The sequence below is a fragment of the Symphalangus syndactylus genome, chromosome 15 (assembly GCF_028878055.3).
Source record: "Symphalangus syndactylus isolate Jambi chromosome 15, NHGRI_mSymSyn1-v2.1_pri, whole genome shotgun sequence".
Taxonomy (NCBI): Eukaryota; Metazoa; Chordata; class Mammalia; order Primates; family Hylobatidae; genus Symphalangus; species Symphalangus syndactylus.
In genome coordinates this window covers 99,217,162-99,244,996 of record NC_072437.2, presented here as the reverse complement: position 1 = coordinate 99,244,996, position 27,835 = coordinate 99,217,162, and the positions used below count along the sequence as shown (strand labels likewise).

At 37.1% G+C, this 27,835-nt stretch overlaps 1 long non-coding RNA gene across 1 annotated transcript; it reads left to right on the top strand.

The window, feature by feature from the left end:
- Positions 1–548: 548 nt before the first annotated feature.
- LOC129463516 (uncharacterized) lies at positions 549–27,824 on the top strand. The gene is made up of 3 exons (XR_008651201.2): positions 549–686; positions 1,706–1,897; positions 27,775–27,824. It is a non-coding gene; the product is annotated as an uncharacterized lncRNA (long non-coding RNA).
- The last annotated feature ends 11 nt before the right edge of the window (positions 27,825–27,835 follow it).

Sequence of the window (27,835 nt, the reverse complement as noted above, 5' to 3'; positions counted from 1 at the left end):
ATACAGCAGTGAGTAAACTGCACCCTCTGGGCTCCAATAGAGATTATGGTCTAGAGACAGGCATCTATAAAAAGGAGGGCTAAATGCTTGACCATAGGGTTATTTTGAGCATTGGATGAGAAAGGGGAAAAACAGTACATAGGCACTCAATGTACATTGTCCCTGTGTTTAATCTGCTGAAATTTGCATATATAACAATCAGGTCAATTTCAATAGCTTCAATAGAGTCTTACCTGAAAGCTTAGTGAGCTCTCCTTATGAGGACCCTCTTATTTAAGAGGATCAAGGACCCTCTTCATAAATTGTACAACATTAAAAACACACCTGAACTTCTGGACTGCGCTTATCCAAGTTGACAAATATGGGAACACCTAATTATCGCATGGTGCTCTCCATTTTCCCTTTGGCATATCGAATCCTTTTGAAATTTGACAAGTAGCTTGGGCTGTTCAGAGGGAAGAAGCTATCAAAGTTCAAAGCAATAATATTCTGGCAGCTAAAATAGGTTGCAGTGACCTCACAATGGCATTTTAGCAATGGCCCTGCAGGAGGCATTCAGTAATGGGCTACTTGGGCTAGACCCTCTCAGCTAAAGGATAGGCCTAGTCCAGTAAAAAATGAAAAAGGAAATAGAGGCAATTTTCCAAGTAATTCAGGAGAAAAGCACTTTCATCTCAACTCTCAAGGTACAGTAATTGGCACAAATCTTTGGGCCCTGGCAGTGGAGACCTGGCCATTGGAACCAAGGTGGAGTCACTCATGCAGGAAACGTGGAGTGTGGGCTGGGAGTGGAGAGGAAATCATGGGGAGGAAGGCACATTCTTGTTTCTCCTAAGGTCTGGATGGGGCTCCACCCACTGCATGGATTTGCCCCTCTTCCAGTTGCATATGACCAACTCAATGCTCCAGTTTTGCTGACAGAACATATCTAGTTATTTTAATTCATACAGCATTTTTCCAGTCATTACTTTCTTCACTTTAAAGTCAGCAATGGAGTTATTTCTGAACCTAGAGAGCAGTGAGCATGCAAAGTCAGAGAGGAGGGCAAACAACTCACAGCAATCATAATAAAAACTCTGCAGGAAAACAGCATCCTCCCTGGGCTGCCAACCAGAATTACATCAAATAATTTTAAAGGAACTAGGAATTTATTGTCATTAGTCTTCCCTCCCTGTGTGTCTCTGGCAGGATGTTTACTTATGGCTCAGCCTGAGTAATTGCACCAATTCATTAAAAATGAATAAATAAAACCCCTACTTGGTGACTGCTTTATCATTCTGAAGCCCAGCCTCCAGGAATAATTTTGCCAAGCTGAACACGGGCAGAAAAGGGAGGTGCTGATACAGTGCCCAGCTCCTGGCTCTGTCTTTTCTGGGATATACACACTCAGTCACTTCAGATAAATCACAAGGAATTGTACTTTAACCAATGAGTAGCATGTTGTATGGGGAAAAGTATGGATTTAGGACACAAGGAGAAGGATGCTAAAAAAAAAAATGACTTCGATTACTGTGTGATTTTTGATAAATTATCCAACCTCTCTGAATTTGAGTTTCTTTACCTACACAATGGCTGTTGATGAGTATTACTTAGTTAACATAAGGGAAGCACATATCACAGGGCTAGAGAAAATATTTGTTCTTAGTAAATGTACCTTCCTTCACATTAGTAAATAGACCTCTTTCTCTTTCCTCTTGTTTTCTAGGGCTTGCTACATAGACCAGAACTACACCAACACGCTTTGATGCTAAAGCAGAATTTGGTACAAGGTGGCTGTAAGTCAGATCTCCTGCTAATTGTGTGAAACTATTTATGTTTATTCATCCAAGCAGCTGGTCTTTTGAGAGAGATGCAACAGACCAAAGAACAAAGACAGAAGCTCCAGAAGCCATGTTAGGTACAGTTTCCCTTAGCTCCTACTCCTCTTTCCTCCACTTCCAAGTAGTTGAGCAGCGTTAAAGCAGAGGTATAACACAGCTCTTATCTTTTTAGTCTCTCAATTTTAGACCCCCCAGTTGGGTTACTGTTAAACAATAAGGTTAACTCTGCAACCTGAGGTGACTTCTTTTATTTGTTTTGCTATTTGTTTATTGTAAGTCAAGTGATGCATATGAAAAAAATGAAAACAATACAGAAAAGTAGTGTGAGGGAGAAAGTGAAAGCCTTCTAAAGACCAACTTCCTTCCCCTTCTGCCAAAATGCTGACCCCATACACACAACAGATTTGGAGCCTGACGTCCAGACTGAGGAAGTGACATATTGAATTGCATGAATTGCGCTTCGTTGGAAGCCAATTTTACCATTCAGAAGAAGCCCAGGGTTGTGATATTTGGTGGGAAACGGTTCTAATGGAAAGTGAATTTTAATCTTTATATTGGCTGAGTCTGCTTGAGGGGACTTGATAGCCACTTCTGTCACTCCTGCATAAACCCGTGTGAATATACCTTTTGGTTCCATTGCAAACAAATTTAGACTCTGTAGAAATTACCAAAGTATTTTTATTATGATATATTAGTTAATAAGGTCTTTCTAACTCCTAAATTTCTTATTACTTTTTTTGAGAGTTACCCAGTAAGAATAATAGCTATCACTTTTTCAACCCACATGATACTCCTCAATTAACTGAAACAGTAAGTTAAATAGTTTTCCAGTCCTTTAAGGATGGTCAGCAAACAACCAAGGTGTTAAAAGAAACTGCTTGAATTCTGTATTTATTATTCACATTTAATGCATACAAAGAAACTCCAGCAATCGTCTTCCTATGGATTTTTCGTTCTCCCTTTTCCCTCTTGGCCATGCTTGTCAACTTCATCCTACTCATGAGATTTCTCCCTAAAGCAAATTCAAAAAGATGAAAAAAAAATCCTACTAAAAAATCATCATTGGTTTTCCATTACTCACAAAAGAAAGTCCAAATGCCTATCATCCAGGCCTCTTTAGCCTGGTCCGATGTACATTTCCAGATTCTTCTTCCCTTAATTGCCTACATGGATGTAGCACAAGTGGGGCTGCTTCCACAACACTCTCCCAGGATCTTTGCCTCTAAGTATGGACTCTGGTGACTTATTCTATCCACTAAGACTGATCTTCACTCATCTGCCTGAGATATCTTATTTATCTGTATCAGAAATAAAAATATTTTTTTAAAAAAACTACAGAAGCAAAGTGACTGTAGCTACTCCTGCTTTGAATGATGGTGTGGGGATAAGATGCGAGATGTAGCATTGGCAACATTCATATTTGAAGAAGACAGTCCTATCAAAGCATTTGAGCTCAGATTAGGAAAACACTGTTTATTTCAAGGTTTTGTGCTGATGAAGTATGCAGTCCTAAAACAGAAATTTCGTGGTTTAGTATAGTCATAAATTACTTAATGGCGAGAATATGTTCTGAGAAATACATTGTTAGGTGATTTCATCATTGTGTAAATATCATAGAGTGTACTTATACAGACCTAGAGGGGAGAGCCCACTATGCACCTAGACTGCATGGCATAGCCCATTGCTCCTAGGCTGCACACCTGCACAGCATGTTGTACTGAATACCGTAGGCAATTGTAACACAATGGTAAGTATAGGTGCATCTAAACATAGAAAAGGTACAGTATACATATGGTATAAAATATAAAACTGATACACCTGTATAGTGCAGGTATATCTAAGTCAGCTTAGAATTGAATTTTGGGTAAGGTCTGTAGTGAATTGTTCTACAAGGCCTGGGAGCCTTTTGTTGTTTTTTGAGAGGCAGCCAAGGTGCAGTGGAAAGGGGAGAGCTTTGAAAGATCAGCAAGGACTTAAGTGGAGAGACTGTCTAGAGAAAGGCCCATTAGGGAATGTGGCTGAAAGACTGTTCATGACAGAGCTGTCTAATATTTCCTGTCACATTACCTGCAGTGTGGTATGTACGGTCAGCCTCTCCACCTTCCCAACATTTTAGTAAAATTTACCCAACTCCCAGCCTACTGTGTGTGTAACTTCAGAAGAGAGAAGGAAGAGTCAGGGGCTGGCCAGCAGGACAACATGGTGTGGAAGGGGAGAGCATGTCCTAGGCAGAGCTGCTCAAGGGACAGCAAGAATGCAGCAGTGGTTGGGACCCCCGTGAATCCCCGGAGTCAACAGAAATGATGGTAGTTTCCCTTTACATATGTAATGGGCATAAACCAGTTTGAGTTAAATCTTAAAAACTCATGATAGTCCTGGAAAACTAAAGGACATGGATCATAAGCAAGAAGGTCATATGTGGGCAAAATATTCACTCCTGAAACTCCAACTGAGAGATCACATTTCCTACAAAGTAAAAACAAAAATTAAGGGATGATGGAAGGAAACAAGAAGAGAGCATGGAAGGAACTGCACAGCTGCAACGAGAAGAGGTGGCAGCTAATAGACACAGTATTTCATGTGATGACCCTGTCAGCATAGCCTGATGAAGCAATGGTGCACTGCCTGCAGCAGCTCCCTTCATAATCCCTGCACTGGGCTTCCTTCCCATCACTCCCCTATCCCCACCCATGTCAGAAAATCCCCAGGCGTAGCAGTCCTTGTTGTCAAGGAGAGGTTTTTGGCCTGGCACAGTGGCCCATGCCTTAATCCCAATGTTTTGGCAAGCCGAGGCAGGATGATCACTTGAGCCCAGGAATTAGAGACCAGCCTGGGCAACATAGTGAGACCCCACCTCTACAAATAAAAAGATAATTAGCTAGGGGTGGTAGTGCATGCCTGTAGTCCCAGCTACTCAGGAGGCTGAGGTGGGAGGATCATTTGAGCCTAGGAGTTTGAGGCTGCAGTGGGCTATGGTTGAGCTACACTGCACTCCAGCCTGGGCAACGGAATGAGACTGTGTCTCTAAAATTATAATAACGATAATAAAAATAACAATAATATGGAGAAGTTTGGGAAGAAGGAGGGGTTCCAGAGCTATAAAAAGTTTCTTGCTGAGGTTGCCCAAATGTATTTTCTCAATGTTCTGCTATTTCAAGAAATGCTCAAAAATTCTATGGATGTTTGCTAAAAGAGAACTTTTGAACTACTGGGCTTCACAATAATGATATTCCATCCATATTTTCCTTCATATAAAGTTGGTATTAAATATGTATTTAGGGACAGGTGACTCCAAAGTCTTAGTTGTGATTACCCTGTGAAGAGTATAATTTTTCTAATCAAAACTGACATTTCAACTTAAAATTGGAATTCTTCTAAATTTTCATATACAGTTTCCCTAAATATTTCTCCATTAAGTTGTTATAGACTATACATTCAATCAGAAATTTCTTTTGACCATTTCTGTGCATTTATCTTTTAAAGTAATATGAGTCTGGAAGCCTAGGATCATAGAGTTCAAAGGGCCCATAGAGATTACCTAGTTGACACCTTTCATTTTATATATGAGGAAATCAATGCCCCAGAGGTAGGGAATTAAATTTTACCCTTCTCACTATATTATTATCTTTGGGCTTAACTAAAAATAATAACCTCTCAAATAGAACCTATAAATTCAAAACCACTCAGTACTTGATACAGTGGTAATTCATGAGGATGATGACAATTTTATTTTTAGCCCCATTCTTCACCCCTCCTTATGGTCACACACTTTGACATGTGACTTTTCAGTTTCTCCCAGGAAAAGGATGGAGAATATTTCCCTGATCCTTCAAGTTTAAGTTTAGCCAAGTGATTTATGCTGTTCAATAAACTGAGGTGGAAGAGACAGTGAGGGAGCCATATGCAAACCCAGACCTTCCAAGGTCTGTGGGTTTCGGCTTGCTGTCTGGGGCCATGCCCATCACAATGAGAAGAACATTTCTTTTCTAAATCATTGATCCAAGGAAGATGAGAGGCACATGAAGCATGGCTATCCCATGCAGCCCACAGATGTGCAGTAAGAAGCTGAGCTGCCAAGCAACTTGGGCTTAAAGTAAAACCACCCAGCCGAGCCCAGCCATCCTGCTGATATATAAAACAGTCATAAATGACGGTGGGTTTAAGCCAGTGAATTTGAGTATACTTTGTTGTGAGCAATAGCAAGCCATACAATGATGACTCATTCATAACCTCCAAATCTATTTTGAAATTATTGTTAACAGCTTTTAATTGCAACATGGCTTATTTTCATTCCATGTTATATACATTCTGGGCTGAATTTTACCCAAAATCAGTTAAAGTGCTGTACTGAGTCATTCCTGTGCTCAAAAACAAATGCTTCAGATTCTTCCGAGTGCCTGAAAAACAAGTTTAAGTTCCTCAGTCTTGCTTTGAGCCTTTGCAGATTAGCTCTCACTGTTTCCTACAGGTTTCCTGCCTTCAGCTGGACCTCCCTGGTGTGTACGTGTATATAAAGTATGGATTTTGGAGTTATGCGTGTGAATTAAAATATTGGGTGTCCTCACTTTATTGTCTTTTAATTTTGGGCAAATTCCTTCACCCCAGCCCCAAGTCTCATTTTACTTGCAACGCAGAGCCAATTACACCTCTATCGTTCAGTTACTACGAAGATCCACCTAGGTGGCATATGGAAAAAACCTGCCTTAGAGCTTAGCTTTAGGCAGGAATGAGGGTAGGGAAAGAAGAGAGAGCAGCTATTCCCCTTTTTCCTTTCTTCCTGCCTCCACTCTTGGAGGGTAATACCCTAAATCCCTGCTCTCTACCTAGGAGAGCATCAATAGTAAAACTCACAGCCTCTCTGATGCCCACGTTCCTCACAGAGGAAAGGGCAATGTTGAATGTTGCTAGAATCTGGCATCCATTGAACCATTCTTTTGGTGGTCATGGTGATGGTGCCTACAGCCAGACCAGGTGCACATTTCCTTTTTCACTCTCAGTATTCTGTCAAACACGAGCCTGTTATTGAGAGGTAACTACTTCACTTCATTTCCTGCCCCTAAATGAATATGTAAGACATTTTGAGGTCCTCCTTCCTCCAGCTGAGTGGACACAGAAGTTTTGAGTCCATTTTGCAGGTCCAGTAGGATTCAGAGTAGAAGGTAAGAAGCTTATTTCAGCCTTGACTCTAAGACATGGTGTCCAATCCAACTCTCTGTTCCATTCAACTACTTTCTTTTGTGTATGATCCACTGGTGAGCACTCAGAGAAGAGGGCTTCCTTTTCCCTCTTCTTTGCATCTCTCTAAATTCAGCCTGTTCAAAATCTAGCTGCAATTGTGGTCTCTGATTCTTTGCCTTGAAACTGCAATAAGCCTAATCTCTCTGTGTAATTCATGTGGCTTTTGTATAATTAGCTACGTTTTCATGTTGACATATTATCTCCTCTTTCAGTTGATTCAGCTGATTCTATATTTACCTTTATCAAGGCTAACATAGCGCCTGTCCCAGGTAAATGTCCACAAAATATTTAACTTATTTATGAATAATCTTTTCATGCCTATTGTCCTATCCAAGAACAGACTATACAGATGAACTTATAAGTGACCCTTGGCTTGGACCAGTAATGTTGGTTTGTTATTTTAACTAATATTAGAATTAAAATCGCTCACCTATTGCACAATGGCCTGTGTTTGCTGCTACCTGTCCACGTTTCTTGGTTCTCTTCTCCATCCCTGTTGCCCTGCCTTCCCTACCTCCCATCACCACCATATAGACGGTACATCTCCAGATCCTGAACTAACATAGTTCTCTGATCACACCTCTTTTTTCCCATCTTCCTTAATCTGCCCTGCCTTTAAGGCAATTTCCCTTAATTGTTGATTTATTTAATTTCGTGGGGCCTATGAATTGACCCTCCAAGCTCTGGTTATTTATTTCTTCTGCTATACTTTCCTTAAGTAGAAAACAAGTAAACCTCTGATTTTTGTTTGTTTGTTTGTTTACAAAGCAACTAAAATTTTGCTAGCTACTAAAATTTAGTAGCAACTTTCTAGTAGACAAAACAGTCTATAGACTTTCGGGTATGTCTATAGACAATCTCTGTACACTGACTAGCTGCTGAATGTAATGCTAGGTAAATATTGACCAGGTTGGATTGCATAGGATTAACATAAACAGTGATTCTTTTGCAAAGAAAGACATGGAAATTGGAACACTAAACTTTAGCAGTTGCCAAATGAAGGGTCTCAGGAATCTGAAATGCCCTCTCCCTGACTCTGTCAAGAGGCTCATACTAATACAAGCACCAAAAAATAAAAATTTCTGTCAAATTGATGTTTGATCTTGTAGACTAGCTTGTGCTTGACCTGCAGTGGTCAGTAGAGCGTGACATTGTAAATGGAGGACAGCAAGAGAGGCTGTGTACCCAAAACCTGAAGCAAAGGCTGTGTTTGGAAAATACAGGATGGAAAAAATATATCACCATGGCAACAAATTACTTTTATATTCACATAAAGCAAAAATAGATCTCTCTCTCTCTCTCTTTCTCTTTCTTCCTCTTTGAGAAGCACATATTTTAACGTGCATGGAAGATTAAAGGTGATATGCAGAAACAGCTGCATGAATATATTTTCATTTTTCTTTATTTAGTTTATACTAATGTTGGTATCAATCTGAAAGGCAGAATTTTGATTTGAAAGTATCTCAGTTTCAGAGAGCAGGAGCAGCTTAGGGGAGAAATGTATAATTTAGTCAAAAGCTCTATTTTGACTTAATATAATGATGGCAGAATTGAACTTATCAAAACAAAATGTTCCTGGCATCAGTCACCAGGAAAAATAATATTCCTTCACGTATTTTTTCTTTCTATTTGAAAAGCCCCAAAATGTTTTGCCCCTCCTTTTAGCTAACAAAGAAGAATTCTTCAGTTTAAATTACATGAAGGTAAATGATATTTTCAGGAGTTACTAGATCAGGTTCTTTTTCTTTAAATTCCCAAGAGTTGTTGCACAGCGTGGTGACTGCTATGGAACATTGGTATTGAGTTTCAGGAGAAATAAGGGTGATAGGATCCAGTTCCCCCCAGCAGAGTTCTTGGATGTCAAGTCCTGATAAATCCCCACCGCCTCCTGTGTCCAAGCTCTCTACTGGCTTAATTGGGTAGCACTAACTTGTCCCAAGACAGTGGGGAGTGAGACCTGTAAGTCAACTAACATAAGGTAGATGTTTTTGATGATACATTTTATCACATTTTGTTTCTCTTAAAACATTATTTTCAACACTTAACGATAATCCTTATTTCCTTTGTGACATCTAAGGAAGATATCTCATAAGTTTCTTCCCAAAGCCAGCAAACTATTTGACCAACCCTGTGAAACCGTCACTTCGCGTAAAACAAAAATGGCCCAATATTAGCAGTTTCATAAGGTTTTAGCTTAGTAGGTATCATATCCACTATAATGGTCATGGGACTACCCCCCAAATCACTGAAGTTATTGATGATTCACTTCAAATTCATCACCATCTTCTTTTTGCTTTCATAGATGAGAGGTGAAAAGCCTTCATGTTTAGCGATCAGTTGTGTTTCTAACCATCTGACTAGGTATAGCCAAATCTAAACTCATTATCACCACTCCCAATCTAGCAAGCTTACTTCTGGAATGTCTGTTTCAGCAATTGGCACTCTCACAGAAAAATCTGGGAGCAATCCTCAATTTCTCTCTCTCTTTCCTTCAGCTCTCAGCACTTACAGTCACTGAGTTTCATCAATTGCAACCTTCCTTTCTCAGCCTCAACAATACTGACTGCTGCTATAATTCAGGACTTTATCACACCTGCATTAGTGCACTAGTCACACAAGTAGTCTCCACACTTGCATCTCCTCATACACAAATTCAAATTCCACTACTGCCAGAGTAACTTTGCAAATATTACAAATCTAAATATCCTTCTCCTCATCAAAAACTTCATGTTTCCCTATTGCCTAAGGATAAACTCTCAATAGCTAATTGTACCCACCTGGGAGCACCACGTACTTTTATTGTTGGCTTCATTGGCTTATCCTGGCTACCATCCCTGGAATAGCTTACCTCACCCTATTCCATCTTGCCCAGCTTGGAAATCCCTAATCATCATTTAAGGCCAAACCCAGGGGCCATGAAAACTTTTGGTGGGAAGAATGAGCTTATTTCATTCGTTTATAGTTTATTTCTATTTCTTCTGCCTACTTATAATCTTCATTTATTTTATTGTAAGTTTTTGGACACTTTCTTATTTATTTACAACAGCTTATTCGATATATTTTGTGAATGTGTTTTTCAATTTTATTTACATTCAGATATCTATAGAATATACTTGTATATATAGTATGGCTTAGGGATCAAACTATTTTTTTCCCAAATAGAGTTACTTGTCCTGAAACCATCTTTTCTTTATTGTTCTGATAAAAGATTTATAGAAATTTTCTAATATTTTTCATTGATTTCCTCTGTCTACATAAATCAAACTACATCATTAATGCTTTAAAATGTTTTTTAGTATTTGATAAAACAAATTCTTACTACTTGCTCTTAACTATCTAAATTTCCTTGACTGTTGTCCTGCATCTTCTCTTCTAAGTAAACTTTAGAATCAGTTTTTCAAATTTCATTTGGGTTTTAATTAGAATTGCTCTCGTGTATAGAGTAATTTGTTGAAAGATAATTATTTCCCCCAGTCAATTTCCTTCAGAAAAGTTAACTGACCATAAATATGTCAGTTCATTTCTGTAGACTGTTATCACTCTGCCTTGGTAACTGTGGCTTTATACCAAGTCTTGCAACCTGGTAGCATAAGAGCTGCAATTTCATACTTGTTTTTCAAGAATGCTCTGACTTTTCTAGCTCACTTGCATTTTTATATACATTTTAGAATCAGCTTTTTAATCACTTCAAAATGCCTTATTAAATTTTGATTGGGATTGTATTGAATTGTTCAACTAATTTGAAGAGAATTGATATTTTGACAAAATTGAGTCTTTCAACCCACAAGTATGTTTCCATTTATTTCAGTCTTCTTAAATGGTTCTTAGTAATGTTTTGTAGTTTTCAGTGTAGAAATCTTGCAGTTGTTAAATTTATTGATTTTTTTCCTCACAGCCCTACATTTTTTAATGCTATTATACATCATGCTTTTAAATTTCATTTATATTTTTATGTGAATAGTTTATAGAAATTCAATTGATATATTCATATGATACAATTTGTCTTCTGTGATCTTGCTGTATTCACTTATTAGTCTTAATGTTTCTTTTGCAGATCTCTCAGGATTTTTTACCAATACAACCATGTGATCTCTGAATAAAGACAGTGTGTGTGTGTATACTGCATATATATGACATATATACATTTATATACTGCATAATGAATTTATACAATGATAAATAATGTAATAATACAATTCATTTTTCTATTTATTTATTCTATTTCTTACTTCATTAGCAAGGACCTCCAGGGCAATTTTGAATAGAAGTGATGAGAATGAAACCCTGTCTAGTTCCTGATTTTAGGGTAAAAGTGTAAACTATTTCACCATTATATATAGTTGTGCTGTATGATTTCTGTAGACATACTTTATGAGACTGAGAATCTTTCATTCTATTACTGATTTTCTGGAAGTTTTTTTTCTTGTATCATGAATGGGAATTGAATGTTTTCATTTTTTTTTCTATACCTCTTGAGATAATAATATAATGATTTCCTTTATCAGTTGTTCAATGAACTATGTTGATTGGTTCTTGAATAATAAACATATTTTGCTTCCTGAGATAAACTTCACTTACAATACTGTATTCTAGGTGTTTAAAAAATATTTTATTCATTATATTTATTATTAAATATTTTAGACATCATATTATAGATTTTAATATTCAATGGTTAAATACTTTAAATATAGTTCAATTTATTAAATTTAACGTGCTAATTATTAAACCTTTTAAATTGATTATACATTCAAATAGTATGGAATACTTATTAAGTATTCTATTTTTATTTTTATTCAAAATACTTTTTAAAATATTTTCCAAGATGTGATTGTTTATATTGCTAAGGATTTTTGCATCTGTATTAATGAGACACATTTGTCTCTCTTTTAAAAATGTCTTTGGTAGTTTTCTAGACAAATAAGAAAATGTTGTTCCTGCCTCTTTAATAATCAGTAGAGTCTGTGGAAGATTGGCATTGTTTCTTTCTTGAATGTTCCTTCGAATTTACCATTAACGCCATCTTTTGGGGACAATTTTAATTAAAATTTCAATGTCTTTAATGGATATGGGGGTATCCAGACTTTTCATTTATTTTTGTATCCATTTCGTGGGAGTTGGTAAATTGCTTTTAAAGGAACTTGTAAGTTTCGTTTATCTAATTTATTGCCATAAATTAGTTCATAATATTTTGTTATTATCATTTTAATATCTAGGGGATCCCTGGTGAAGTCCTCTATTTCATTTCTGATATTGGTAATTGCGTCTTCTCTCTTAGTTTTTTCCTTGATTAATCTTGCTGGGGGTTTATCATTGTTATTAATGTTTGCCAAACCTACTTCTGTTCTTGTAGATTTTGACTTTTGTTTGCTTGTCTTCTCCACTTTTAAAGTGTATTAAATTTGGACCAATAGACAATGATATATTTCTCTATTTAGATATTCTTTAATTTATCTCAATAATGTTTCATAATTTTCTGTGTAGAGATCTTGTGGCCATTAAATTTATTTTGTATTAGTTTTTGTTATTATATGTGGTATCTTTTTTATGATTAAAACTTATTCCTGATGAATTATAGAAATACAAATAATTTGATATTATTAACATATATAAAGTGATGTTGGGAAACTCACTTTTAAATTCTTGGTTTATCTGTAGAATTTTTGGGTTTTCTACAGGCACGATTTTGTGATTTGTGAGTAATAACTTTTATTTCTTTGTTGACAATCTTATACATTTACTATCTTTGCATGCCTTACTGTTTATATTAGAATTTCTAATAAAATACTGAAATAAATGACGTTAGTAGACATGTTTGCCTCATATCAATCTCAAATGGAAAGTATTTACTATTGCACCATTACCGATGATGTTTACTAAAGGTTTTGAGCAGATATTTGTTTTCAAATTGAAGAAATCCCCTTTCCCTCCTAATTTGTCAGAGGAGTTATTTTTGAATAAAAACTTGTAGAAATTAAAAACTTAAATAAAACTTGAGAAGGAGGGAAACTTATGCAAGCGTGGAGAAAGGGTGTTATGTGGAGAGAAAACAGTCCATGCAGGCCCTGGGATGGGAGCACACCTGAGATGTTTGAGGAACAGCAAGAAAACCATGGTTGTTGGAGACACATGGGAATCAAGAGGGAGCAGGAGAACATGATGGAAAAAGGATGGGGATTGGGAAGGACAAGATATGACTTTTGTATTAATACAAGCATTGAGATTTCTCTGTTGCTAATAGGAGTCAAAGATAGGAGGGAGGCAGAAAACCTGAAATCATTCAATACCTCTATTTATAATACTAAAAGAGTCAACATTGCAGAGATGTCCCCAAATTAATCCATAGATTCATTGTAATACTAATAAACATCCCAGCAAGGTTTGAGGGTAGAAATTATAAGCTTATTCTAATATAAATACGAAATTTGAAGACTAGCCAAAATCATCATGAAGAAGACCCATGTGGAAGCACCTCCATTGCCAGAAATCCTTAAAGCAAGGTAATTAAGACAGCACAGTGATGATGCAAGGATGAAAATATGAAAGAATAAGCCAGAAGAAAATGGCCAGAAATAGACCCACACATACAGACATTTGGTTTGTTACAAGAATGCCTCTGCAAGGCTGTAGGAAAACAATGGTCCTTCCAATAACTGGTGTTGAGCCAGGTAGGTATCTGTGTAGGAACCTACTTCATACCATTCCCCAAAGCAATTTTTGATGAATTGAAGTCAAATTAAGAAAGACGGCCGGGCATGGTGGCGCGTGCCTGTAATCCCAGCTACTCAGGAGGCTGAGCAGGTAAATTGCTTGAACCCAGGAGGTGGAGGTTGCAGTGAGCTGAGATCGTACCATTGTACTCCAGCCTGGGCAACAAGAGCAAAACTCCCATCTCAAAAAAAAAAAAAAAAAAGAAAAAGAAAGAAAGGCAAAATCATAAGACTTTTACAAGGCTACATAAGAGAATATCTTTATGACCTTGGGATATGCCAGGGTTTTTTAAAACGGGACAAAAAGCATTAACTATAAAGGTAGAAATTGCCTTTAAATAAGTCATTAAAATAAGAACTTTTGTTCATCGTAAGACACCCTCAAAGACTGAAGCATATATGTATGTATATATAGATATATATAGACAGAGAGACAGAGAGAGAAAATATATATAGTGTATGTATATATCTCCATACAAATGTATATATAATATATATACTTCCATATGTGTGTATATATATACTCTTTAGTCTTTTATATATACATATATATATATTTATATCTCCTAGTACCATTTACCCTTCTATGTGTTTATAACTGATTTGATTTGTATCTTTTCACTGATTTTTTTTCTTCATAGGCTATGGTGTTCAAGGTAGCCTTTTGTTTATAATAGTAATTATTATAATAAATGTGACACTTCTAGTAACATACGAAGCATTCTATTTCATACACTTTTGGATATATTTTTGGATGAGTATACTAAATATGTTCTTTTTACAGCCCTTCATTTGTCAGCAAATTATTAACAATTATTAATACTGGCGTATATTCAACCTCAATAGCTTAAATAACTGAAAAATTATTTTTATTTTTATTTTTATTTTTTTTTTTTTATTTTTATTTTTTTTTGAGACGGAGTCTCGCTCTGTCGCCCAGGCTGGAGTGCAGTGGCGCGATCTCGGCTCACTGCAAGCTCCGCCTCCCGGCTTCACGCCATTCTCCTGCCTCAGCCTCTCCGAGTAGCTGGGACTACAGGCGCCCGCCACCACGCCCGGCTAATTTTTTTTTGTATTTTAAGTAGAGACGGGGTTTCACTGTGGTCTCGATCTCCTGACCTCGTGATCCGCCCGCCTCGGCCTCCCAAAGTGCTGGGATTACAAGCGTGAGCCACCGCGCCCGGCCTGAAAAATTAGTTTTAAATGGCACCTTCAACTCTTGATGTTTTCTTCAGCCAGGTCACTCCTTCTCATAGTCTTCTTTGCTTCTGTCAATCACGAGCAGCACATAGTCTGGTTGAAAGACCACAATGGTCATGCCAATAAAAAATGATCATTAAAATTAAAGGCTTCTGACTTTTTAAAAAATCATCTCTTTCTCTCCCTGCTTTTGACCTCTTCCTGTCCATCGTTACTCCCAAATGGCTGCTGCTTATTGGTTTCTTCTGAGCATAGCTTTGATAAATGGGACAAAATCATCTTTTTCTTTTGCCTCCACTTCCACAATTTGATTAAAATTCTGAAGATTGAATAGGGATTTTTTGAATGACCATCTATCATACACAAGATAACCTTGCTATTAGTAGCAGGGTGAATTCATTTGTTTCCTTTCATTATTATTGCTTGGCTGACTAAATAAAAGCTCTTTGGTTACAAATTGTTCCCTATAGAAAAAAGAAAATCAGGACTTGTTGAAGTAGATAAACTGAGATGATAAATTGTATAGCATGTGATGTGCTTCTCTTTAAAAAATAATAATAATGTGCCTATTTGTGTCATTCAGTCAGCAAAGATTTTTAAATGTTGGCTACGTATCAGGCAACTGAATTATGTGTTGGGAATATAAAGTCAAATAAGACACATTCCTGCCCTCAAGGAACTTACAGTCTAATGAAGAGTTGAAATAAGTACATAAGTGGTTATATTTTACTTTGGTAAAAGATATGATAGAGAAATAATAAATAAATAAGATGGGGCCAGTTAGGAAAGGCTAGATGATGAAAAAGGGGAGTAGAGAGATGTTTCAATCACACTATATATTTTCAAATAGCTAGAAGAGAGGATATTAAATGTTCCCAACACAAGGAAATAATAAATATTTCATATAGTGAAGACGCTGATTACCCTGATCTGATCACTATACATTGCATGTATCAAAACATCATTATGTACTACACAAATATGTACAATTATTATGTGTTGATTTATAAATAAAAATAAAAAACTATTTTCTAAAAACAACAGAGGGGTGGTGGATTCTTGGTAGATGCCACATATAGGACCGTGGTGATGAGTTTATGTCCTAAGATGAGAAGAATGACTATTCTAAAATATCCTATCACTGGATGTTATTAAGAAATGGCTTATATTTTAGAAAATTCTTTTGCTAACAGAGAAAGATGGATTGAAGGGGAGGTCAGACTGGAAACAAAGAAACTGGCTGAAAGATCCAGGTGAGAATAATAAGAGTGTTATACTATGGGTCTGGAAATGGAGAAGCAGGAGGAGCAAAATAGATGTCACAGTAAGTTAGCACAAGATTGTGCTAATTTATTCTAAAATGCTCCTAGGCTTCAGGTTTGCTAGGTGAGGGACATAATAATATGCTGGGAATTGGGGTGGGCATGATACAATCAGTTTCAGACATGAAGAATTTGAAATACCTGTGAGACAACCAAGTGGAAGAATTTAGCAGACTTGAATAAAGACTTGGAATTCACTAGAGTAATCCTGACCAAAAATCTAGGCTTCTGGAGTTATTTGCATGCTGCCTAATAGTTGAAGCCCTGGATATTGATTATGTCACCCAGGAGGGTGTGAAAAGTAAGAAGAGTAGAAAATCAAAATGGGCCCTAGGGAGCATCTGCTGTTAAGGCCTGAGTCAGAGAAAGAGGAACCCCAGAGGACCACAAAGGAACAACCAGAGATGCAGGAGAATCTAGGAGACAGCTATGCCATGGAGATAGGAAGGGGAAAATTAATTCTCAAATATTACACAGGCCAAAAATCACATCTGACTTTCAAACAAAATTATGGACCAATAGGATTGGGGGATGCAACTCATTAGGTTTGGAAGTATTCGGGGTTGCTGAAAAAAGATGTAGAAAAGACGCAATTGATGAGAAAATAGGAAATGGAAGAACAAAAACAACTTGTTCAATTAGGATAGCATGAAACAAATGCAATTCTTTATGCCTGATCATTTGGTAAATTGGATAAAAGCAAAAACATTTTTGATCTTAGAACCATGAGGGAGTCTCAGGGCCTTTGGTGTCCCCGCCCTTTCTCTTTTAGGCAGGTCAGGTATTTTCATATCTACATATAGACACGTTAACTGAGGCTCACAGAGTGATTCATGTGATATTTAGTTAGGTGTAAAAAACATCACCCAATACATCACAATCAGGCCTTTGCCTATCCTTTTACCTCTCCTATCAGAAAAGAAAATACCGTTTACTGGTAATGCTTGGGAGCCTGCGCCATCTTGCTTGTTAAGTTTCAGGCCTCTTTCTTTTTGCATGCAAGCTTTAATTCTGAACTTGGAGAATTTTGAATGAAAACAGCCATATGTGACAAGGGTCATAAATGAATTGTTTATTATATCAATTCCTGGCTGCAGTAGAGACTAGGTTTTGTTGTAGTAAAGTAGCTTTCAAGGCTTTTTTTTTTTTTTTTTTTTTGGTTTCAACAAATCATCTTTTTTTTTTTTAATTATACTTTAAGTTTTAGGGTACATGGGCACAATGTGCAGGTTTGTTACATATGTATCCAAGTGCCATGCTGGTGTGCTGCACCCATTAACTCATCATTTAGCATTAGGTATATCTCCTAATGCTGTCCCTCCCCGCTCCCCCCACCCCACAATAGTCCCCAGAGTGTGATGTTCCCCTTCCTGTGTCCATGAGTTCTCATTGTTCAATTTCCACCTATGAGTGAGAACATGTGGTGTTTGGTTTTTTGTCCTTGAGATAGTTTACTGAGAATGATCGTTTCCAGTTTCATCCATGTCCCTACAAAGGACATGAACTCATCTTTTTTATGGCTGCATAGTATTCCATGGTGTATATGTGCCACATTTTCTTAATCCAGTCTATCGTTGTTGGACATTTGGGTTGGTTCCAACTCTTTGCTATTGTGAATAGTGCCGCAATAAACATACGTGTGCATGTGTCTTTATAGCAGCATGATTTATAGTCCTTTGGGTATATACCCAGTAATGGGATGGCTGGGTCAAATGGTATTTCTAGTTCGAGATCCCTGAGGAATTGCCACACTGACTTCCACAATGGCTGAACTAGTTTACAGTCCCACCAACAGTGTAAAAGTGTTCCTATTTCTCCACATCCTCCCCAGCACCTGTTGTTTCCTGACTTTTTAATGATGGCCATTCTAAATGGTGTGAGATGGTATCTCATTGTGGTTTTGATTTGCATTTCTCTGATGGCCAGTGATGATAAGCATTTTTTCATGTTTTTTGGCTGCATAAATGTCTTCTTTTGAGAAGTGTCTATTCATGTCTGTCACCCACTTTTTGATGGGGTTGTTTGTTTTTTTCTTGTAAATTTCTTTGAGTTCATTGTAGATTCTGGATATTAGCCCTTTGTCAGATGAGTAGGTTGCAAAAATTTTCTCCCATTTTGTAGGTTGCCTGTTCACTCTGATGTCAGTTTCTTTTGCTGTGCAGAAGCTCTTTAGTTTAATTAGATCCCATTTGTCAATTTTGGCTTTTGTTGCCATTGCTTTTGGTGTTTTAGACATGAAGTCCTTGCCCATGCCTATGTCCTGAATGGTATTGCCCAGGTTTTCTTCTAGAGTTTTTATGGTTTTAGGTCTAACATGTAAGTCTTTAATCCATCTTGAATTAATTTTTGTATAAAGTGTAAGGAAGGGATCCAGTTTCAGCTTTCTACATATGGCTAGCCAGTTTTCCCAGCACCATTTATTAAACAGGGAATCCTTATTCCATTGCTTGTTTTTGTCAGGTTTGTCAAAGATCAGATAGTTGTAGATCAAGGCTTTTTTAAAAAAACCAACAGAAACACCCCTTATAGTTAAATAATATAATAGAAACAATATAGAAAATAGCATTCCAGGATATTAAACAATAATATTTATTAATATAAATGTACTTTATAACATATTGAAATTATAGAATATATTTTTTCATTGTATTTTTTAAAGTCACTTCATGAAGTTGTTTCAGTAAACTCAAACAATTTAAAATTGAGATTATATCAGAAAGTTGAAGATAAATGAACCTGCAGCCAATATCTGTCATGGCTCTTGCTTACATAGCTTGGAGAGAGTCCATATTCACACAGATAGGGAGTTGTAAATGGTGATTTTTTTTTTTAAACAACTTGCCTTGCATTATCACAATACTCTCTGCTTATACAGAGGTGGTTAAGGAAGCACTACACAAACATGAATCCATTTGATGGGACAGGATAACACATCAGTTGATTCCAATGTCGAAGTGTGCTATGTAATACATTTTAAGAAGCAAGTTGGTGTTATTTCTGATTTTGAACAGTGAGAATATATTTAAACATAATTTATAGTAAATTTCTGTCAGATCCCTGGAGTACATAATCTTTTGTGTAAAATAAAGCCTATTCAGGTCTTATTACAAGGTCTACTAAGCCAGGGTGGAGCAGTACTTTTTAAAGTAATAGAAATTTTTATAAAACGCTTATTGTTTTTAAATAAAACCTCTATTTCAGAATAGTTTTTTTTTATTTACACTAAAGTTGGAAAGGTAATAGAGCATTCTCATATATACCCCACATCCGATTTTCCTCATTATTAACATCTTCTATTGCTATGATAGATGGACGGCAGTTAATGAACCAAGACTGTGCATTATTATTAGCTAGTCAATATTTATTCACTCATCATGCATTAGTCACCGTGTCGCCTTAAGTTCCTCTTGCTTGCAACAGTTTCTCAGACTTTCCTTGTTTTTGATGACCTTGACAGCTTTGAGGAATACTGGTCAGGTATTTTGCAGAATGTCCCTCACTTGGGATTTGTGATTTTTTTCTCATGATTACATTGGTATTGTGAATTTTTGGAAGGAAGCCCACAGAAGTAAAGTGCCATTCTAATCACATCACAATCAACAGGACTCATCACTATTGCTAACCTTGACCACCTGGGCAAGGTAGTGTTTGTCAGGCTTCTCCTCTATTAAGTTACATGTTTTTTCTCCCTTTTTCGTACTGAACTCTTTGGAAGGAGGCCACCATGTGCAGCCCACACTTAAAAAGTGGAGAGTTATGTTCCATCTTCTTAAGGGCAGAATATGTACAGTAATTATTTGGATTTAGTCTACACGGGGCATTTATTTCCTCTCCCCCTTTTATTTTTCTAACCTTATTTTTATTGCTATATAATTGTTGTACATATTTTGGGGGTACATGTGATATTTTTATACCTGTATACAATGTGTAATGATCAAATCAGGGTAATTGGAATATCCATCACTTCAAACATTTATCTTTGTGATGAGAACATTATGAATCATCTTTTCTAGCTATTTTAAAGTATAAAATACAATGTTGTTAACTATAGTTATCCTACTCTACTAATACTAGAACTTGTTTCTTCTATCTAACTGTATTTTTGTACCTCTTAACCAACTTCACCTCATCTCTGCTCTCCCCGGCTTCCCTTCCCACCTCCGATAACCCCCATTCTACCCTCTGCTTCCATGAGATCCACTTCCACATATGAATGAGAACATACTATATTTGTTTGTGCCTGGCTTATTTCACTTAACATAATGACTTCCAGTTCCATTTATGTTGCTACAAGTTATAGGACTTCATTTTAATATTCCATTTGTATATCTACCACATTTTCTTCATTCATCCATTGATGAATACTTAAGTTGATACCATATCCTGGCTATTGTGAATATTGCTGCACTAAACATGGGAGTGCAGATGTCTCCTCAATGTACTGATTTCCTTTCTTTTGGATGTATACCCAACAGTGGTAGTTCTATTTTCTTTAAGAAACTCCATACTGTTTTTCATAATGCTGTATTAATTTACGTTCCAACCAACACTGTGTAACAGTTTCCTTTTCTCTCCATCCTCAAGAGGATTTATTTTTTGTGGTTTTTAATAATAGCCATTCTAACTGGGGTGAGATGATATCTCGTTGTGGTTTTGATTTACATTTCCCTGATGACTGGTGGTGTCAAGCATTTTTTCATACACCTGTTGCTTATTTGCATGTCTTCTTTTGAGAAATGTCTATTCAGGTCTTTTGACCATTTTTAATTGAATTATTGATAGATTTCTTTATTTCGCTACCAAATTAAGTTCCTTATATATTCTGGTTATTAGTCTGTTCCCAGATGGACAGTTTGTATTCCATAATTTTCTATATCAGTATGAGTTTGTGAATTTTTATTTCATATGTTTATAATCCAATACTTTTTTCACTGGGAACCCTTTCAGCTAGTTCCTATGTTCTTTGGTATACCCCATCATTGTGGGGGTTTTCAACTGCTTTTTGGCACTTTCTTATTTTCTTGCAGCACAAATTAGTCCAAGTTCATCTTGAATATTTCCTGTCCTCGTTCTACAATCAGTCGCTTCTCCAAAGAACCTTGGTTCATTTTATTAGAGAATAATTATCAGAAACCAAAATCTGGGTGCTATGTAGGATCTCTGCTCCCAGAATATCATTGCTTCTAGGCCCCCTTTGCTGACAGGGCAAGAAAATATATTTGTGGATTCTACATGCATATACATTAATTTAAATTAATTTAGTTTTTGTTCAATTCTAGTATACATGTGTAGCGGTTTCAGAATCATTAATCCACATACCTGTTGGGCAACAACTTTATAAGCCACAGTGCAGTGCTTCTGTGTGCTTCTTTCAGCCTTTAGTCTCATAGATTCCAGTCATTGTCAAAGTTACTTAGGTCAGCACCTTTACTCCTATGCCCCTCAGTGAGCTTGTTTCATACATTTGTAATACAGTGAGATAATTTTGCCACATTCTATATTCAATCCTGGGATTTCCAGACCTCTTAAGAGATGTTTAAAGATTTGCATAAATTACTTTTTTTGCTGTAAAGTTCTATGGGTTTTGACAAATAGATATGGCAAGTATCTACCATTACAGTATTATATGGAATAGTTTTACCAGTCTAAAAAAATTCTTTATGCTCAAGTATCTACCGTCACAGTATTATATGGAATAGCTTTATCAGTCTAAAAAAATTCTTTATGCTCATGTACTCAACCCTTTTCCTTTCCCCTGTGAAACTTCTAGCAACCACTCATCCATTTACCATCTCCATAGTTCTGCCTCTTCCATATGGTCATGTAATTGGAATCATATAGTGTGTAGCCTTTTTAGACTAGCTTCTTTCACTTAGCAATATTAATTCAAGATTCATCCATACCTTGGCAGGTTTTATAGCTCAGTCTTTGCATTCTTGAACAGTTTCCACTATATGAGCATACTAGAGTTTGTTCATCAATTCACCTTTGAAGGACGTCTTGGTTACTTTCAGTTTGAGGTGAGTATAAATGAAGTTGCTATAATCATTTATACGAGGTTTTTAAGATTTCAAATCAGTTAAGTAAACATCTAGTAGCATTATGTTGCTGGATTATATGGTAAGACAATGTATAGCTTTACAAGAAACTGCCAAACTGTGTTCTAAAGTGGCTGTACCACTTCTCATTTACACTAGCAATGAATGAGAGTTCCTCTTCTTCCACATCATTGCCATCAATTAGTATTATCAGGGTTTTGTTGTTGTTGTTTTTGTTGTTGTTTTAATTTTAGCAATTCTAAAAGGTATATAGTGATATCTCATTGTTGTTTTAATTTGAAATATGCAAATGATAAATGAAGAGGAACTTTTTATATGTTTATTTGGCCCCTTTATTTCTTCTTCAGTACAGTGTCTATATTTTTGCTCATTTTTTAATTAGTCTGAGCCTTTTTCATTTTTAAAATCTACTCTGATAAATAAAATAATTTGTATAGTTTTCCACTAATTGACACTGCATATTCTTACTTTCTCAAAATTTGGAGAATTGTTCTCAGATGTACTTGAGGTGGTCACTATTCTCTTATTTTGTAAAGTTAGCAAATACAGTCAGGTAAGAATCCTTAATTCATGACAAAAATAAAGACTCAGGGACCATCATTCCATACTGGAGAAGAGGTAGAGGTTAGGTAAGGAAATAGAGTTGTTTAGCAGCAGAGAAAACAGCAGTCTGGGCCCCAAATGCACAAAGATGTGACTGCTTATGGGCTACTTGTGAGAGCCAGGGCAGTGTGTCCACACACAATCAAAGTGAGACTGGAGATGAGCAAGTGGAAAACAATGTTCTTCATTACTACAACAGTTTGCCTTAAGTCAAGTAAATAAAAAGAAAAAAAGAAGCATATCATGTGCTAACTTATTTTCTAGGCACTTTCATGATCATTTCCCCCAAATGAAAGATTTGAAGCTTGTTTTGCTGCCAGGGTGATTTCTGCAGCCAAGGGTGCAAATTCACCAGACCTTGGCCAAAAATCAGTGTCTTCTTTGGATACCCTCAGCTCTGTACTCTTATTAGCCATGTGTGGTACCCACTGTTACCGCAAGTCCTGTATCTCTGCCCTTAGAGCACATGGCCTATGGGAAAGAACAAAATACAGATCTCAATTTCCAGAATTACTATGCTGGAGAGACAATCAGAGGTGCCTTTGAGTCTTCCACTGGGATACAGCCTAGAAACAAAAAGAGAGGTTGCGGGTCACCTGATGTCAGGAGTTGCAGACAAGCCTGGCCAACATGGTAAAACCCCATCTCTACTAAAAATACAAAAATGAGCCAGGCGTGATGGTGCTTTCCTGTAATCCCAGCTACTCAGGAGGCTGAGGCAGGAGAATCGCTTGAACTAAGGAGGCAGAGGTTGCAATGAGCCGAGATTGCACCACTGCACTTCAGCCTGGGCAACAGAGTGAGACACTGTCAAAAAAAAGAAGAAGAAGAAGGAGAAGGAGAAGGAGAAGGAGAAGGAGAAGGAGACGGAGAGGGAGAGGGAGAGGGAGGAGGGGGAGGAGGAGGAGGAGGAGGAGGAGGAGGAGGAGGAGGAGGAGGAGGAGGAGAAGGAGAAGGAGGAGAAGGAGAAGGAGGAGGAGGAGGAGGAGGAGGAGAAGGAGAAGGAGAAGGAGAAGGAGTTGAAAATGACTTTTATAGTCACCAGGTATTACACCCTATGAGACGCAGTCTTCACCCCTCCTTTTAGTATCTCCCACAAAATATGTTTCCAAGCCTCACTCATTGCTAGGTATGCCATACTATCTCCCTTTCCAGATGTGGCTGCAAAAGTAGAGAAGACTGGGCAATATTCAGCGGTTTCAATGAAGGTAGAAATAAATCACCTCCATGACACTGCACTGATTTTTATCTGCTGAGCTTTAGCCATGGACTGTTCCTTCTGCCAGGAATGCTCTCTCTGGTGAGCCATCCAAATGCTGCCATTCTGGGAAAAATCTGAACAAATCTCTCCTCCTTTAAGATGTCTTTCCATAGGGATCTCTCAAATTCCAAAACTTTTATAGAACTTGCAGTTTAACCTTTACTGTAGTCTATTACTTATGTATATATACACACTCACACACACACACACACACACTCTGCAATATTCCATATGTGTTATCTTTGCTCTTTTATGAGACAGCAAGGAGTCTATGACCTTTACAGAGTAAAATAATTTGTGTTATTTTCTATATCATCCTTCAAAGCTGATACGGATTTTACTCACAATAGGCACTAAATGAATAATATTAAGTAAATTTATTCTTAGTATTCAGTCCAGAAATCACTGTGGCCATTCTTATGCCCTTCTGCAAGGTAGGTCCCATAAAGCCTCCTGACATTTTTCTATTTCATGCACTCTTTATGTATACATTTATCAAGTACCTATGACAATGTCATATTATTGTATTATATGTGTAATACATTAGCATCTAATACACTGTGATAGATGCTGGAGATAAAATGATATATAACGTATTGTCCCTTCCCTCAACAAGTTCACAATTTGGGCTTAACGGGCCATAATGTGGTACCAAGTAGAGCTAATATTGCCAGCTACATTTCCAGGCTACCAATTTTATTATGAATCTTGCAGGTAGAGAGTTCGGTGTCCATTTGGAGAAGCACAATGTGAATAGATTGTGACAGGGACTTGCAAACATCTGGTAGACGCAAGCAGAAATGAAAAGCTCTCATTCCTACTCCAAAAGATAAAAATACTTGGTAAAATACAACAAAAAACATATAGTTGAACTTAATAGCAAGAAAGAGGAATCTTCAGGTGCTAAACATGAGAAAAGAACTCCAATCTAGGAGAAGTGGAGTTGTCTATCTTTGAGGACTCAACATACACTGAAGCACCATCCCAGGGCTGGAAGTGGAGGTTGTGGGCCCAGAGATAAGGGAGAAGCTGTAGTTGGACTCTGTGCATAGACATAGACCTCAAGAAGGGACTGTAATAAAGGTAAACTAAGATTTGAATATTTTATACTGTCTTGAGGATTTTGAAAAAAAAGTTCAAAAACATAATTTATAAAACAAATTGAAGTTGGCTACATCAAAAAGTATTACCATTTTTTTTTTTTGCATTTCTGTGATTATTAGTGAGGACAGAGTCCCGCTCTGTTACCCAGGCTGGAGTGCCGTGCTGCGATCTCAGCTCACTGCCAACCTCCGTTGCCCAGGTTCAAGTGATTCTCTTACCTCAGCCTCCAGAGTAGCTAGGACTACAGGTGCACGCCACCATGCCCAGCTAATTTTTTTGTATTTTTATTAGAGATGGGGTTGCACCAAGTTGGTCAGGCTGTTCTTGAACTCCTGACCTCAAGTGATCCACCCGCCTCGACCTCCCAAAGTACTAGGATTACAGGCGTGAGCCACTGCACCTGACCAGGAATGCTATTTTTTAAGTAAACACCAAGAGAAATTCTTACATAACTATTAAAGACACATATATATTTATTGAATCATTACTTATAATTGCAAAATATTAGAAATGATCTAAATGGCCAGCTGCTGAGACATAGATAAATACAACTTGGTATATTCTTGTGATGAAATGCTGCCGAGAAGAACCACAGCCCACTGACTGTTTTTGTCAATAAAGTTTTATTGGAAGACAAACATGCTTCTTCATTCACCTTATAGCCTATGGCTGCTCTTATGCCGTAATGGCAGAATTGAGTAGTTGCGACAGAGACTATGTAGCTCACAAAGCCTAAAATATTTATGATCTGGCCCTTTACAGAAAATGTTTGGTGACTCTTGCGGTAGAGCAATTGAAGATAAATGTTACTGCATGAACAGATTTCAAAAATAATCTTGAGTGAAAATTACAAGTATTCAGAATGATGCACACAATTTATTTGATTCCTATTAATTTGTAAAACAAACAGAACAGCAGTATAAGTTGGTTATAGAAACTTTCTTGGCAAAACTTTTATAAAAACTCAAAGGTAAAAATTTTCATCTAACTCATGATAGTAGTTCCAATTCTGAAGTGAGAAAAGGAAAAAGAACTGAAATGATCACAAAAGAGAGTTCAGCTGGTCTGAAGGTTTTTTTCTTCTGTTTTCTTAAAATACATTTAAAAGAAACTTAAATATATCAACTTTGTTAATTCTGCATACTTGATATTTGTTATATTTTCTCTGTTCTATTCTATATTTTTTTTAATAAAAAAGGGGAAAGATCATCTTAGTAGGTTCCAGAAAGCCTGGATTCTATCTCAGAGATGTCAAGGCTTGGCTCATACCCACCTGGCTGTTGCCATTTAAGTGTACACCAAGCCCCTTCCAACTCCCAGGACTGACATCTCTTTGGCTAGCAGATTTCTCTGGCTTTCTCTGAACCCGATCAGTCTCTGCATATAGTAGGCTGAAGTGTCAAGTATTAATTTCCACTCACCCACAAGACCTTTCTCAATGGCTGAAGAGAGTTGGTGTGTATGCACTCAGCAGGACCAACAGTGAGAGAACCCTGAGGTATGTGTCCTGTGTTGCTTCCCAGAGTTCCCACCCAAAGGAAGTCGGTTGCATACAGTGAGAATGTATTTGATATTATGTCCAGTACTGCCTCTTTTCCCTTTCCCCTACTGGTGTTTCCTGGAATTATTTTCCAACTATTGCACTCAAATTCTTGTCTCAGCATCTGTTTCTTGGGGAATTCAAACTAAGACAGTCATTTACACTTTATAAAATAGGATCACACAGTCGTTTCCTCAAAGATCTAGAAGCAGAAACACCATTTGGTCCAAAAATCCCATTACAGGGTATATGCCCAAAGGGATATAAAGCACTGTGTTTTAAAAATACATGCATGTGTATGTTCATTGCAGCATTATTCTCAATAGCAAAGACATGGAATGGACCCAAATGCCTATCAATGATAGACTGGAAAAAGAAAATATGGCACATATATACCATGGAATACTATGCAGCCATAAAAAGGAATGAGATCATGTCCTTTGCAAGGACATGGATGGAGCTGGAAGTCATTATCCTCAGCAAACTAACACAGGAAAAGAAAACCAAACACCACGTGTTCTCACCTATGAATGATAGTGAATGATGAGAACACATAACATTTAGGGGGAACAACACACACTGGGGTCTGTTGGAGGGTGGAGGGTGGGAGGAGGAAGAGCATCAGGAAGAATGGCTAATGGATGCTGGGCTTAATACCTAGGTTATGGGGTGATCTGTGCAGCAAACAACCATGGCACATGTTTATCTATGTAAAAAACCTGCACATCCGGCACATGTACCCCGGAACATAAATAAAAGTTGAAGGCAAAAAAAAAACCTGACAATAAATAGCCACTTAATATCTTTGGAATAGCTTACATAAAAAGACTGATAATACCAGAAATATGCTCACATATAATTTCTATAGTTATATCTTTGTGAAATAGGTTGGACAGGGCATATAATTTTCTGTTTTACAGGAGAGGAAACTGAGGGCTGAAGAAGTTATCTCCCACCACCACCACCAACAAAAACCAGAAC